Raw genomic sequence first — 10,973 nt, 5'->3', positions numbered from 1 at the left:
TCTAATAGAATTGATAGTCCAGATATAAATCTTTACTTTTACTGTCAATTCATTTTTGACAAGGATGTCAAGACAATTAAACTGAAAAAGTAGTCTTATCAAGAAAAGGTGCTAGGACAATTGGATATTCACACACAAAAGAATGAAGTTTGACACCCTACCTCACAGCATGTACAGCAATTAACACAGAATGGATTAAATATCTAAATGTGGGAGTTAAAACTATAAAACTCTTAGAAAAAAACCATTGAGGTAAATCTTCATGACCTTGGGTTAGGCAATGATTTGTTAGCTATGACACCAGAAGAACAGGAATAAAAGAAAATGTAGGTAAATTGAACATTTTCAAAATTGAAACTTTTGAGCTTCAAAGGACATCATCACAAACATAAAGAGATAATGCACAGAATGGGAGAAAATATTTGCAAATCACATGTCTGATAAAGGACTTGTATCCAGAACATATAAGGAACTATTATATTGTTAGCAATCAGAAAATGCAAATCAAACTACAATGAGATATCGCTTTACCCTCAATAGGATGGCTATAATCAAAAAGACAGATAATTAAAAATGATGAGGATATGGAGAAATCAAACTCTCGTATACTGCTGGTGGGAATGTAAAATAGTGCAGCCACTTTGGAAAACAAATAGCAGTTCCTCAAAAGTTTAAACATAGAGCTACTACATGATCTAGCAATTACATTTCTACATATATATTCAACAGAAGGGAAAATATGTATCTACATGAAAACTTGTATGAGTGTTCATAGCAACATTATTCATTATAATTAAAAAATTAGAAATAATCCAAATGCCCATTAACTGATGAGTGGCTTCTTTCATTCAGCATAATATTTTCACTGTTCACATGTGTTACAGTATATATTAGTTCTTTATTTCTTGTTATTGCTGAATAATATTCCATTGTATGGCGGTAAGAGAGTAAGTAAGAGGCTAAAAAGGAGAAAGCAGAACACTGAAAACTAGTGAAGGAAGTATTTTGAGGATAAAAGAATAACAAATTTGCACCCCAATGTTCATAGCAGCACTATTTACAATAGCCAAGACATGGAAGCAACCTAAGTGTCCGTCGACAGATGAATGGATAAAGATGTGTTGTGTGTGTGTATATATATATATATATATATATATATATATATATATATATATATATATATATATACACACACACAAGGCTGTGTCCTTGTATTTTGGGTTTTTTTTTAATGAATGATATTATGGCCTATAGAATATGCATGGAGAAATCTAATGACATTGGAGATGGTGATGGTGTCGTAAAGAGGTAGGTAAATTGATGTATAAGGTAGTGGGAGGGTATAGAAGTTCTCTTCTGGCTGCCTCTGGGTTTTTTTGTTGTTACTTTCCATCTTGTAGGAGTTTCAAAAGATTTTTTTTTAGAGCAGTTTTAGGTTCACAGCAAAATTGACTGGAAGGTGCAGAGAGTTTCTGCACATGCACAGCCTCCCCCATTATCAACAGCCCCTCAGAGTGGTACATTTGTTGCAATTGATGAGCCTACATTGAGCTGCTTCTGTTTTTATCAACGGAATATGAAACAAGCTTCTGAGCTGTGAGTGAGGAGGAGGAAAGCAGATTGAAAGTTTTAGATGTGAAATATTCTCCTGGACAATGAGAGAGTGAACCAAATGGGAAAATGACTGAGAAAACTTAATGGAATTGACACTCACTATCAAGGGCCCATTGGCCAGGTCATAAATTCAATTTGAGGCCAGACATTGTAGTTGGCGGATTGTGATTGCCTCATTCCTTTCTTTGAAAGGAAGCACATAGCAGGAGAAGATTTGGAGTTTAACAAAATTGGATTTTTACCAGTTGTATATGACAAAGGGGGAGACACAAGACAGTAAGCGTTTATACAAGAGAATAGGATAATGATGGACCACCCAATCTGAGATTCCTTGGTTGAATCCTTGGATGCAGAACCTGTGGATAAGGAGTGCTGACCATACAGAGCTTATAAAGAAGTACAGTCTGCATGGCTCACTCAAGTTTACAAGCTGTGTTTATAATCACAGATGTGGCTGGCCCTCCACACTTCCTACAATAATTTGGAAAACTTAAGACAACATGAGTACATGAAACATCACTTGCCATCAAAAAGGAAGAATTTGAAGGTTTAACCAGTTCATCTAATTTTTTATTGGTGCAAGGAGGTAAATCAGAACACCTGATCATGTTGTGCTGTGAGATACTGTATTCATTAGAATTATTTCCATTTCCTTTGATTATAGCCAAGAGCTTTATCCCCCCATGCAGAATACATAAGGCCTGCGTATCCACTTGCCAATGGACCACTGGATGGGATGAAGACAGCTCATTCTTTATTCCACTTCAATCCCTGGCCTGTATGATGGTACTGTCCACAAGGGGGTGACACAATGCCAAGTATCCTTGTGATTTTTATGACCTGGACATCTGTCTAGTATATATTAGACTAGGACCACAGGTTCTGCCACAGAGGTCATGGAAAAACTGCCAGATGGTAATGAATTTTAGCCACTGAGGACTTCAGCTGGATACAAACAAATGACCTAAGGGGATGAGATTCCATATCTTACTTCAAATCCTTTCAAGCTAACCTGTCCTTCCAAGATATGATTACAAATGCAACATTAATGCAGAAATAGACTTGAAGCCATGGAGTAGCATTAAGAAAAATAATTTGGATAACATGGCCAAAATTAAACACTTAGATACGGAACCAAATAATTCATGTTTTTTGCTAGCCTCTATACTTCTTTCTTTCATCTGAGACAGAAACAAGAATAATAAAAATCTGCCACATTTGTTGTCCTCTTTTGTTAACCCCAAAATAGAAAATGTTATTATAATTATTGTATCACTCACAACAGTCACAGAATAATATATAATAAAATGACACTGGAATTATAGCCAAAGGATAGAGTGTTTTGTCAAGAAAAATTTAATTTTCTAATAAACAGAGTTGTTTTTATTTGTTTTGGTTTTGTTTTTATTTTTGCTTTAGTTTCAACTCTTACTAACTTTTCCATGTTTATAAGTAATTACCTCAATAATATAGTAAATGTAAATGAGTTTTTTATAGTGTCTTATGATCATAATAATAAATCTTTATTTGGAGGGTGGAAGGAACTCTTTATACATGAGCTTTTTTTTTGCTCACTTTAATAAGTGATTGAATTTCTATATATTAATATTAATTCTATATTAATATTATAATTAATTATTATGATCATATAATTATTATAATTATATTAATATAATTATATATTAATTATAGAATGTTAATATTCTATATATTAATATATAGAATATATAATTATATATTCTATATATTAATATAAAAATATTCTATATTTTTTGTCTTTCTCCCAAAAATGAGAAGAGAAAAATATTAATTCACTTATGGTCATGATTAGTAGGTATCCAACTAATTCATTTCAGTTAATTAATTGGTGAATTGAGTGTTATTGTAATGGTAATTTTATGATCTCTGAACTCACTTTCTGTATATAAATCCATATGGCAAACTGCATGAGATCTTGGTAGGAACTGTACAGAAAGAATATGGTAGACAAAGTATCAAATTCCCACTTTTTAGGTACTTTTATTTAAACATATTGTCCAAATATGAGGACCCCATGCCATTTCTTCCACACACAAGGTGGGCCATAATGGAAAATCTCTTTCTTGAGAAATTATGGAGAGTCTCTGGCAAACAGTCCTTTCTCAGTGTTCAGCTGTTAGCAGTCTGGATGAGGCTCAGTCTGAAATGTTGGTTTGAAGGCTCCATATTTGTAGGGCTAATAAGGAAATAAAATTTAAAAAATAATATCAAAAACAGTTTTGGGAGGACCTTCAAGATGGCAAAGGAGTAAGATGTGGAGATCACCTTCCTCCCCACAAATACATCAGAAATACATCTACATGTGAAACAACTCCTACAGAACACCTACTGAATGCTGGCAGAAGACCTCAGACTTCTCAAAAGGCAAGAAACTCCCCATGTACCTGGGTAGAGCAAAAGAAAAAACAGAGACAAAAGAATAGGGGTGGGACCTGCATCTCTGGGAGGGAGCTGTGAAGGAGGAAAAGTTTCCACACACTAGGAAGCTCCTTCACTGGCGGAGATGGCAGGTGGCGGGGGGGCGGGGGGAAGCTTCAGAGACACAGAGGAGAGCGTAGCAACAGGGGTGCAGAGGGCAAAGCGGAGAGATTCCTGCACAGAGGATCAGGGTAGACTGGCACTCACCAGCCCGAGAGGCTTGTCTGCTCACCCGCTGGGGCGGCGGGGCTGGGAACTGAGGCTCGGGCTTCCAAGGTCGGATCCCAGGGAGAGGACTGGGGCTGGCTGCGTGAACACAGCCTGAAGGGGGCTAGTGCACCACAGCTAGCCGGGAGGGAGTATGGGAAAAAGTCTGGACCTGCCTAAGAGGCAAGACACCATTGTTTCGGGGGGTGTGAGGAGAGAGGGTTCAGAGCACAGCCTAAACGAGCTCCAGAGATGGGCGCAAGCCGCGGTTATCACTGCGGACACCACAGACGGGCATGAAACGCTACGGCTGCTGCTGCGGCCACCAAGAAGCCTGTGTGCGAGCACAGGTCACTCTCTATACCTCCCCTCCCAGGAGCCTGTGCAGCACGCCACTGCCAGGGTCCCGTGATCCAGGGACAACTTCCCTGGGAGAACACACAGCAGGCCTCAGGTTCTTGCAACATCACGTCGACCTCTGCCGCTGCAGGCTTGCCCCGCATTCCGTACCCCTCCCTCCCACCGCCTGAGTGAGCCAGAGACCCCTAATCAGCCGCTACTTTAACCCCGTCCTGTCTGGGTGGGAAACAGATGCCCACAGGTGACCTACATGCAGAGGTGGGGCCAAATCCAAGGCTGAACCCCAGGAGCTATTCCAACAAAGAAGGGAAATTTCTCCCAGCAGCATCAGGACCAGCAGGTTAAATCTCCACAATCAACTTGATGTACCCTGCATCTGTGGAATACCTGAATACACAGTGAATCACCCCAAAATTGAGAAGGTGGGCTTTAGGAGCAACTGTAGACTTGGGGTTTATTCTCTGCATCTGATTTGTTTCTGGTTTTATGTTTATCTTATTTTAGTATTTAGAGCTTCTTATCACTGGTAGATTTGTTTATTGATTTGGTTGCTCTCTTCCTTTAATTTATATATATATATTTTTTTTCCTTTTTCACTTTTTGTGTGTATGTGTATGCTTCTTTCTGTGATTTTGTCTGTATAGCTTTGTTTTTACCATTTGTCCTTTTTTTTTAGTATAGTTTTTAGTGCTTGTTATCATTAGTGGATTTGTTTATTGGTTTGGTTGCTGTCTTCTTTCTTTTTACTTTTTTTTATTTTTAATTTTTTATTCTTAATAATTTCTTTTTATTTTAATGACTTTATTTTTTTTTCTTTCTTTTTTTTTCTCCCTTTTCTTCCAAGCCATGTGGCTGACACAGTCTTGGTTCTCCAGTTGGCTGTCAGGCCTGAGACTCTTAGGTGGGATAGCCAAGTTCAGGACATTGGACCACCAGAGACTTCCTGGCCCCAAGTAAGATCAAATGGCAAAAGCTGTCCCACAGATCTCCACCTCAATGTTAAGACCCAGCTCCACTCAACGACCAGCAAGCTACAGGCTCTGATTTCACTCTTAGGTGAAATCAACCAATCTTTGAATAATCATTAAGTATTAGTTGGAAATTGCTTAACTACCCAAATGTAGGAATATTCTTGGGGAAACCAAAAAATAAAAAAGGAGAGTCCAATCTGAAGGGCTAATATCCTGGAAGGATAAATAAGGATTATACAAAGAAACCAAAATAAATAACAACCACTACGTAAGAGAACACAAAGTAGAGAGGCATGGACTCAAGTGCTGTGGAGAATGGTTATCAAAATAATTAAGGAACCCAAAGAGTTTTCTTTAAATGTAAGCTAATCTGTTGACTTTTGTCACTTTTCATAAGTTAAAGCAAGATTTTAAAGAATTCATTAATTCTGTTTTAAAATAATGATAAAAATTCATTTTATGTTAACCATAATATTTATTTTGAGGAAAAATAATTTTATCAAAATAAAAAAATAAATAAGAAGAGACATTTTTTCAAATCTCTTTAATGTTGGGCTTAATAGAAGTCAGGTGGATTCTCCTATCTGCTTCTGCATTCATTCTGTCAAGATTCCACATGTCAAGTAACCTCTGGAAAATTCCACACTATAACCCTGAGAAGACAGAGAGAAAGGCTAATAACATCTTAGTCTGATTATGAAAATAGTTTTGATTTCATCACTGATCCCCTGTAGGATGTAAGAACCCCGGGGTCACTGGTCCACACTTTGGGAATCTCTCACATAGGAAATCTGAGAAATAGAGAGTGATAAGGTTGAAAGAGTAGGAGAAACTTTAATGGGACATATTTTGTAGTGTGTATACTGGAAGAAATTCAAGTTTAAAGACTTGGATTTGAGACTTCATGAGTCATTTAAACCTTTCTGCATTTCAATTTCATTGTCTCCTCTATGCAAAGCTGCTATAAGAATGTAATTAGCCAGCTTATATATAAAGGCTTTGTGAACTATAAAGCCTTTTATACCCACTATTATTTTTGTTTAGCATAACCTTGAATTGGGATTCAAAGGATGGATAATTAGCATGTGGATGTCTAGATCAGAGAGAGTGGAAATATTCTATTTTAGTACTATGTCTAATGATCACTTTAGTCCTCATTTCATTGCCCTACTGAAATATTTGACACTGTTTATTTGTTTCTCTCTGTTTAAACACTTTCTTTATTGGGCCATCCATCAGAATTCTGCTCCCCATTTTCTTACCTGGTCACTCCTCCTCAGTCATCTTTGCTGGCTCCACCTGTTCTCTCTGAGCAATACCATTGACCTTCCCCAGGGCACTGGCCTTACCCTCCTTTCCACTCTGTCTACACTCCTCCCTAAGCAACCTCATCCCATCTCATGGCCTTAAATAGCATCTCTGTGCTGATGAATCCCAAAGTTGCATCCCTAACTTGAAAAACCAGCTGCCTATTTTGCATATCTACTTGGATGTCGAGTGAGAAGCTCATACTTCATAGGTCTAAAAGCAAACCCTACATCCACCTTACTGAGCAATCTCCTATTCCTGATGCCCTTCCTGTTCCCATAGTTTACAGGACTCCTTGACCTTCTAACACACCCTGCAGGCTCTGCCTCAAGTCCTTTTTACAGCCTTTCTCTCTACCTACAGTTCTCCCTCCAAACACACCGGTGGCTCCCTTTTTATTTAATCTTTGCTCTAATGTCACTTCCTCAGTCAGATCTGTTTAAAAACTGCAAGTTCATTAAAATTTGCAAATCTTTGCTCCCCACTCTTTCCTGACATGTTCTATCCTATGTATTATCTATACTATAGCATAAATTATATATTTATTATATATTTATTTACTTTTTATTTCATTTTTTCTTCCCTTGGGCACCAATTTTGCTTATTTTCTTTCTACATAAGCTCCGTAAGGACAAGAATTCTTGCTTTATTCACTGATCTCTGTATTCCCAGGTTTTAGAATACATAGTGCAGCCAGTAGGCTCTCAAATGTTTGTTTAATGTATAAATGTCTAGATCAGAATCTGAGGGGCTGGCATTAAGGAGCAGAAAATGTCCCTGGTGAGGCTAGAAAGGCAAAGAGGGAAAAGTGGGAGGAGGCAAACATGGTAAGTGTAAACTGAGCCTGACCGGAAGAGGGTTCATGCTGTAGAGCAGTAGATGGAAATGTGTTCTTAACAACGATCAAAGGTAACCTCCAAAAAAACTTTCATAGTATGTTGTGGGGTCTTCTTCCATGGAGACTGCTGGAAATTGAGAGGCTTTTCTCAGCCATTGTTAGGTTAATAATTAAGCTATCTGAAGGCAGAGGCTGAATGAAACGACTTCTTGGTTCTATGTCCTGTGATACATGAATATGAATTCCAGCTTGAAAACAAATCCCTCATGAGTCAGTATGCACCCAGTCTATTACTAACATATACAAATATATATATAATTAACGTTAGATAAGCCTATTTTTGACGGACTGTTAATAATAGAGTGAGAGGGACTGAGTGAGAATACAGATTGAGGAGGAGTTGAATGATCTTCTATGATGGTTAGTAAGTTATTTTTTTAAGTTATATTTTAGTTTTACCAACTTGCCATAAATAATGTCGGCAACTAGATTTCAATTTTTTTTTAATATCTTGATGGTTACCACACTATTACAAAGCATTTCCCAGTTCTCAATAAAGCTAAAATTTTCAACAAGGGAAAACTTGTAGGGCCAAGTTTAGAGGTTAAAAACTCAGTAATGAATGTTCTTTTTCTTGTGGGTTATCTCAGATCCTTAGAATTATTTTAATGTCATTTTTAATGTGAATTTCCATGCTATTTTAATTCATTAGTCATGGGCTATCATTTTTCGAAGTAATTACTGTAATTTCATCAAATGACATAATTATAGTAAATACTTTGATGTAATTACCATAAATATGGAAAAAGACACACAAAGGTGTAATAATGTCACAAACTAAGATATTAATGATGTGTAAAGACAAATTATGATGACATTTATGACATGTAATAACATCACAGAGTTCTATGTTTATGTTGTATAAAGAATAATGATATAAATAGAATGTAAAATTACATCATGTAGACTAATTTATTTTATAAATAGTATAGAAACTTGAGACCTCTATAAGGCTTCAGGTTCAGATGAATAGATCATTGCCACTTTTAGGCATTCCTCCCTTTGAACCCTACTAAATGACTCTGTTATTTTATTAAGGGTGAAAACTTTCCCTCTTAAAAGCACGGACATAGACACAAAGCAGAAACACAAAATTGAGAAACCTTGTTTAGTGCTTGAAAAAATTATTCATTTGAAGAGTCAGAGAAAGTAGCTGTTTGGAAGAAAAGTCAATGTTTGGTCCATATTGTCCATGGAGACTAACAGGTCACATCAGTATTTTCTTAAAAAGGAGGCAGCTTGACCACTTAGCACTTACTAAAGCAGACACCTATTTAATTAAAAGATTTCTTCTCTTGTCACATTATTAAGTTTTATGTCCATGAAGAAATAACTTTGCATGTCTACATTCTGACTATTGGAATAATGTGAAACTAGGCTTCAAAGGAAAAGGAAAGAAAACCACAAGCTTGAAGCAAAGTCTAATTTTGTGAACTTAATTAGTTCTTTTGTTAGACTGAGGCAGAAATGTATCTTAAAAATAATTCCTGCTGCAAAGTTGTAGCTTAGAGAGAAAAGTATTATGAACATCAATTAGTTTAGTTATGATATCATTAGTGATCAGCATCTTTATGATATCAAGAGAAACCCAATGTCAGAAGATAGCCTTTTCCTAATGGATTAGTTGAAGGATTTTTTTGGAGCATTCCCTTGGTCTGATCACATCCTGAGGCTGGAATTTAGTAGTCTGAGATAGTCATTCTCTTTCCTTCTATTCTCTAGTGCAGTTTAAAGACCCTTTCCACTCTGCAACCTTAGTGTTCTTCATGGCCTTGATAAGGTTTTAGGGTAAGGTATTTTTCCTTCCACAGACACATAATTCCAGGTGACTATAGTAATAATTTTCTCAACTGTTTTGCCACTTTTCACTGTGGGCTGCCAAAGCTCCATTCACTAATAACAAGTGGATTATTCTTGTTTTTTTGTTTGCAAAATGAATCAGACCCAACAGTAAATGTACAGATTCCTATTTCCTTGAAGGTCTATTGCTTACAATCACTTCTGATCCCAATTTCTGCCTTGGTAAGAGTTCTTAATTGCAAACAACAGAGTCTACTCCAGCTAGTTTGAGCACTAAACAAATCTGTCATACTCTGGAGTTCATTAATCTGCATAAGGTCCAATAAATTAGACTCAGAAGCTACACCATCAGGAAAAAATCCAAATATGCCACTGGAACGCTTGCAGGCATAATACCACTTCCACAGACACAGTGTACCCCTTCCCTGGGAAGATGAGCATAGAAACTTGGAAAGCTACTTCTAGGACCTCTGTCCCTGCTACATCTGATAGCTCAATGCCCCTGTGCCACATTCCTTGACACAGGTCAGCAAAATGAGGAAGGTCTCTTTCCTCACTACAGGGTGCTCTCTGCTGCAGGGAAGTCATCATCTTGTTCCATCTGATTGTTGGGACCTAGACTGCATGACTGTGTCTCACTTGCAAAGGAAACAGAGAGGTGAAGTCCTGGCCTCGAACTTGGAGAAGAGAGAATCATAGTGCAGAAAGCTACCTTAAAATATAGAAAAGGTTTTCAAAAGTTTCGGGGCTGACTTAAACTTCACTCATGACTGCTGTATCTGGGAAATACTCCATGGGACCTCAGGTTTAGAAAACATGTGGAGAGACTTTAAAATGTTCCAAACCATCTCATTCAAGCTTTATCATTCGATTAAATTTAAAAAGCACTTGGATGCTTTGGAGTGCCTCCCAGTATGTCTCAGTGACTCTGCTGTTTAGAATCAGGGTGTGGTGCTTGCTTCGGCAGCACAGATACTAAAATTGGAACGATACAGAGAAGATTAGCATGGCCCCTGTGCAAGGATGACATGCAAATTCGTGAAGCGTTCCATATTTTTTAAAGCAATTATATTCCAATAAAGGTGTTACAAAAAAAAAAAATCAGGGTGTGGTGATGGAGATGAAGATACAAATAGACCCGGGTCTGAATGGGTCTGTGTTGCTAAAGTAAATCATTGTTCTAAACTAAATGCCATTATACTTTATGAAGTTTCATCTGTCATCAGGCTCCCAATATCAATCTAAAACGCTACCATAGGACTGAGCAATTCCACTCCAAGGTATATATCCAAAAAAACCAAAAACACTAATTCAGAGAGAGGCATACACCCCAATGTTCATAGAAGCATTATTTACAA

At 37.2% G+C, this 10,973-nt stretch overlaps 1 non-coding gene across 1 annotated transcript; it reads left to right on the top strand.

The window, feature by feature from the left end:
- Positions 1 to 10,566: 10,566 nt before the first annotated feature.
- On the top strand, positions 10,567 to 10,673 carry LOC132530129 (U6 spliceosomal RNA). Its single transcript, XR_009543686.1, has one exon. It is a non-coding gene; the product is annotated as a U6 spliceosomal RNA (small nuclear RNA).
- Positions 10,674 to 10,973: the final 300 nt, after the last annotated feature.

This window comes from Lagenorhynchus albirostris, chromosome 11 (assembly GCF_949774975.1).
Source record: "Lagenorhynchus albirostris chromosome 11, mLagAlb1.1, whole genome shotgun sequence".
Classification (NCBI taxonomy): domain Eukaryota; kingdom Metazoa; phylum Chordata; class Mammalia; order Artiodactyla; family Delphinidae; genus Lagenorhynchus; species Lagenorhynchus albirostris.
Note: the sequence above shows the minus strand (reverse complement) of the source record. Positions and strands in the feature narration are given on the sequence as shown.